A 6,011-nucleotide genomic window follows, 5' to 3' on the forward strand; every position below is an offset into this window, starting at 1 on the left:
CCCTGATCTTAGAGGGAAGGCTCTCAGTTTTTCCCCATTGAGGATGATGCTTGCTGTAGGCTTGTGGTAGATGGCTTTAACTATTTTGAGGAAAGTCCCCTCTATACCCATTTTGGCTAGGGTTTTCATCATAAAGGGGTGCTGGACCTTGTCAAATGGTTTCTCTGCATCTATTGATATGATCATATGCTTTTTATCTTTTCTTTTGTTGATATGATGGATTATGTTGATTGATTTCCGAATGTTGAACCATCCTTGCATCCCTGGGATGAAACCTACTTGGTCATGGTGTATGATCTTTTTGATGAGTAGTTGGATTCTATTTGCTAGTAGTTTGTTGAGGATCTTTGCATCTGTGTTCATCAGGGATATCAGCCTGTAGTTCTCTTTCTTTGTGGTATCTCTGTCTGCTTTTGGTATCAGTGTGATATTTGCTTCGTAGAAACTGTTCGGAAGTGTATTTGATATTTCAATTTCGTGGAAAAGTTTAAAGAGGATTGGGAGTAAGTCTCCTTTAAAGATTTGGAAGAATTCACTGGTGAATCCATCCGGGCCAGGGCTTTTGTGCTTGGGGAGACTTTTTAATACCATTTCAATTTCCTTGATGGTGATAGGTCTGTTCAGGTACTCCAGGTCTTCTTGGTTCAGCCTTGGGAGTCTGTAGGAGTCTAGGAATTTATCCATTTCCTCGAGGTTTTGATGTTCTGTGGCATAAAGCTTTTCAAAGTATTCCCTGAGGATCCTTTGAATTTCTGTAGTTTCTGCTGTAATGACCCCCTTTTCATTTCTGATTCGGTTTATTAGGGTTTTCTCTCTCCCTTTCTTTGTGAGTTTTGCTAGGGGCTTATCAATCTTGTTAATTTTCTCAAAGAACCAGCTCTTGGTTTCATTGATTTTCGGATTGTTTTTTGGGTTTCCATCCGTTAATCTCTGCTCTGAGTTTTATTATTTCCTTCCTCCTGTTAGGCTTGTGCTCCTTTTGTTGGTCCTTCTCCAAATTCTTAAGCTGTGAGGTTAGTTTATTTATGTGGGATCGCTCCTCCTTTCTCAGGAATGCTTGTAGAGCTATAAACTTTCCTCTTAAGACCGCTTTTGCTGTGTCCCATAAGTTTTGGTAACTCGTGTCCTCATTTTCATTCGTTTCTAGGAATCTTTTGATTTCCTCTTTAATTTCCTGTCTAAGCCACTCGTTGTTTAATAGCGCACTGTTTAATTTCCAGGTGTTTGATTTCGTTTTCTGTTTTTGTATGTGATTTACTTCTAATTTAAGCGCATTATGGTCTGAGAAGATTGTTGATATAATCTCTATCTTCTTAATTTTATGGAGGCATGTTTTGTGGCTCAGCATGTGGTCTATCTTGGAGAATGTTCCATGTATGCTTGAGAAGAATGTGTATTCAGCTTTTTGTGGATGAAGTGTCCTGTATATATCTACTAAGTCCCTTTCTTCCATTGTTTCCCTCAGATGAAGTATGTCCTTGCTAAACTTGAGTCTGGTTGATCTATCAAGTGGTGACAAAGCAGTGTTGAAGTCTCCCACTAGTATTGTGTTGCTATTGATGTCTTTTTCCAAATCTATGAGTAGTTGTTTTAAGTACTTTGCTGGTCTCTCATTAGGTGCATATACATATATTATTGTAAGTTCTTCCTGTTGTACAGATCCTTTGATCAATAGGAAATGCCCTTCACTGTCTCTTATGACCTTCTTCACTCTGAAATCGATGTGGTCTGATATTAGGATGGCTACCCCAGCTTTTTTCTGGGAGTTGTTTGCCTGTAGGATTGTTTTCCAGCCTTTGACTTTGAGTCTGTGTTTGCTTTGACTATTGAGATGTGTTTCTTGCAGGCAGCAGAATGTTGGGTTCAATTTTCTAATCCATCCTGCCAGTCTGTGTCTTTTAATTGGTGCGTTTAGCCCATTGACATTGAGAGAGATTATTGTTATGGGATTTTGTCTCATTGTTCTGTTGAAATTTGGTGTATTTGAGGGGCCTGTCTTGCCTTAAAGTAGCCCATTTAGTTGTACTTGTAACCAGGGTTTTGAGTCTATGAAGTTCCTGAGCTGTTGTTTTTCTGTGAAACTGTGTGTTGTTCCTTCTATTATGAATGAGAGTCTCGCTGGGTAAAGTAATTTTGGAGAGGCATTTATTTCATTGAGTTTTTTCACTATGTCCGACCACTGTTTTCGGGCCCTGAGGGTTTCATCAGAAAAATCAGCTGTGAATTTTAAGGATACTCCTTTGTAAGAGATTTCTTTCTTCGATCTTGCTGCTTTCAGAATTTTGTCTCTGTCTAAGATTTTGGTCATTTTGATCAGGATGTGTTTTGGGGTATTTTTATTCGGATTTCTTCTAGCCGGTACCCTTCGGGCCTCCTGGATGTGGTCACAAGTTTTCTTCAGCTCTGGAAACGTTGTAGCAATGATTTCTTTGACAGTTTCTTCTTCATCAAGGTTTTCTTCCTGTCCCTCTGGGACTCCAATAATTCTTACGTTACCCCTCTTGGCTTCGTCACGATCTTCTCTTGCCATCTGTTCTCGAACTGTGAGTCTCTTTTCCATTTTCTGCTCATTTCTGGCAAGTCTCTTAACTTGATCTTCGAGCTCACTGATTCTGTTCTCAGCCGCTGTTACTCTGCTGCTGAGGCCTTCCACTGAGGTTTTCAATTCGGCTACCAGGTTTTTCAGGTCCGACATTTCCGATTGCATTTTCCTCATTTCTGCCTTCAAATCCTCTGGTCTTTTATTGGCATTGCTTTCCATTGTTTCTTTTAGTTCCCTAAGCATCCTAAGTAGCTCCATTCTGAATTCCTTGTCAGAGAGGTTGTCTAACGCTATAGTACTGTTGGTGTCTTCTAGGCTAGCCTCGTGAACAAGAAAGTTTGGTGGGCTTTTGCGTTGCTTTATCATTGTGACCAGTGTGGTTTGGTCCTTCACAGTCACTGTTACTATTCTGGTTGAGTGAGGAGAGACTGCCAGGAGCCGTTCAGCTTTGTTGCTGCTAGATGGGCCTCTTCTACCTTTCTGAGTCTGACCTTCTTTTCAATCAGGCGTTATTCTTTGTTTTATAACTGACCTTGAGTGAAACTTCTGGAGGAGGTGCTATTTACTACTGAGCTTGTACAGCTATTTTCAAACAGGACTTTTGTTGGAAATGGAGTAGGCGAGTGGGATGTTGTTGACTTGTAGTAGAAGAGGTGAGAAATTTTTGGTTGGTATTAGGTGACAAGTTGATGAAAAGGATGAAAGGATGAAGGTCCAAATTGCTTGGAGTGAGTGATATACCTGGATGGGGGGGCCGGTGGACTGCTGGGCGGCCGGTCCCGGAGCTGGACGTGCGGCGGGTCCGCGCTGTCCTCCGGCGGGGATCGGTGGGCGGGCAGCGCCCCAACCCTTTTTTATATGGTCCTTGGACATTAGTCTTATGTTTTTTTTAAATAATTTTTTCTCTTTATTTTTTTAATGTAGGAGTACTGCTATTTATTCAGCCACTGATTAGCTGATTGAATTGGGCATGAACTCCACGTTAATTTTTATTTATTTATTTATTTTCTTTTTATATTTATTTATTGAATCACTGTGGGAAAAGTTACTAAGCTTTCAGGTTTAAGTCTCGGTCATACAATGATCAAACAACTTTCCCTTCACCAGTACTCATTTTTCACCACCAAGAACGCCAGTATACCCCCCCTTCCACCCCTCCAAATGCCTATGAGGCAGATGATTTCTACTTAACTCTTCTCTACATTGATTACATTCATTATTTCGACAAAAGATGCACCATTATTGTTTTAGAATTTCCCCCCAAACAATCAGAATTGCTGAAAAGACATCATGAAATATTTTGTTTTCTATAACTGGTTATGATAATCATATAATGTCACGTGGCCACAATTTTGGATTTCTGCAAAGAGCCAGATGATTAAGAGATTGGTTTCTGTGTGTCTGGTGTTATGGCTGTGCCAGAGAGCTGCTCGTGAGGGGTAACTCTGACCTTGGTAGGGCATGAAGGACGTGCCGGTACCACCCCCCCCTTCCCATGATACTGCAGTTGCCCCGTCACTGCTGGCTTATACCTGGCTTTCCTATAAGCTCTGAGGTGGCGGCCACCTTGCTGCCAGGGGGGAAAAAGGTGGAAGGGAGCAACACCCTTTCCCTCCTGGGGAGGCATGGTGCCGTAGTTTAACGCATGGTTCATTCACTTTTCTTCTGCAACCTCTTGGGCTCTGGACTAAGTCCTTTTGCCTCTGGAGCCATGGCCATGCCAGAGAGCCCCTTTTGGGGCGCAACTCGTGACCTCAGTAGGGCGTGAAGGATGAGCCAGTACCACCCTCCTTCCCATGAGACTGCAGTTGCCCTGTCACCGCCGGCTAATACCTGGGTTTCCAGTAAGCTCTGAGGTGGCGGCCACCTTGCTGCCAGGGGTGGGGGAAAGGTGGAAGGGAGCAACACCCTTTCCCTCCTGGGGAGGCATGGCGCTGTAGTTTAACACGTGGTCCATTCACTTTTCTGCCGCAAGCTTCTGGGCTCTGGATTAAGTCCTTTTGCATCTGGAGCCATGGCCATGCCAGAGAGCCGCTTGTGGGGGGCAACTCGTGACCTCAGTAGGGCGTGAAGGACGAGCCAGTACCGCCCTCCTTCCCATGAGACTGCAATTGCCCTGTCACCACCGGCTCATACCTGGCTTTCCAATAACCTCTGAGGTGGCAGCCACCTTGCTGCGGGGGGGGGGGGGGGCGGGGGGGAAGGCGGAAGGGAGCAACACCCTTTCCCTCCTGAGGAGGCATGGCGCCATAGTTTAACGCATGGTCCATTCACTTTTCTTCTGAAAGCTTCTGGGCTCTGGATTAACTCCTTTTGCATCTGGAGCCATGGCCGTGCCAGAGAGCCACTTGTTGGGGGCAACTCTTGAACTCGGTAGGGCATGAAGGATGAGCCAGTACTGCCCCCCTTCCCATGAGACTGCAGTTGCCCCGTCACAGCCAGCTCATACCTGGCTTTCCAATAAGCTCTGAGCCGGCAGCCACCTTGTATGCAGTCCAGATGCATTTCTGCCAAAAGCCGCTGGGTTTCAAGATTTGTTTCTGAGTCTCTGGTATCATGGCTGTTAATTAGCTTGATTAGGAGCCAGAGAGGCCGTTTGTAAGCAGCAACTCGGGGTCTTGATGGGATGGGGAAAAAGAGTTGGCTCCACCCCCATGTGGTGAGGCCCCGTGTGTCTCGTCACTGCAGGCCCAAACTTGACTGTCCAGTGGCCTTAGAGGATGGTGGTCACCAGGCCGCCAGGGGGAAAAGGCCAAGGCACAAAGCCTATTCCCACCTGGAGTGGCCCAGCACCAGTAACTTACTGCAGGGACAGGACGCATTTCTGCCAAAAGCCTTTGGGTTCCGAGATTCGTTTCTGAGACTCTGGGATCATGGCCATTAAGCAGTTTGATCAGGAACCAGAGAGACCATGCCTCCAATTATATAGCTAAGCCGGAGGTGGTTTGTGGCTGTGTCTCCCACATACCTAACTTTTGGCCGTTTACTTTCTTGGTAAACTTTGCCCCAAGTTTTTGGGGTCTGGCCAAAGGCACAGCAGCAATTTTGGGGTATCTGAAAGTCTGACGTTGCCATCAGGCTGCTGATGCACTCACCTCAGAGGTACAGACTGACCTGTTGGCGGCACCATACCCCCTTATATTATGTTTTTTAATATCCCACAAATAATTCTATGTCTGTCTTTCTTCTTCTGACTCATTCCACTCAGCATAATACTCTCCATGTCCATCCATTTATATGAAAATTTCATGGCTTTGCTTTTACTGATGGTTGCTCAACGTTCTATTGTGCAGATGTACCATAGTTTCTTTGTCCAGTCATCTGTTCTCAGGTACTGAGGATGTTTCCAGATTTTGGCTATTGTGAATAGTGCTGCAAAGAACAGAGAAGTGCAGATGGCAATTCTGCTGTGCATTTTGTGGCTTATAGAGTATACTCCAAGAAGTGATATTGCTGGGTCATATGAAAG

This window comes from Sorex fumeus, unplaced genomic scaffold, assembly GCF_029834395.1.
Source record: "Sorex fumeus unplaced genomic scaffold, SorFum_2.1 ptg000073l, whole genome shotgun sequence".
NCBI lineage: Eukaryota > Metazoa > Chordata > Mammalia > Eulipotyphla > Soricidae > Sorex > Sorex fumeus.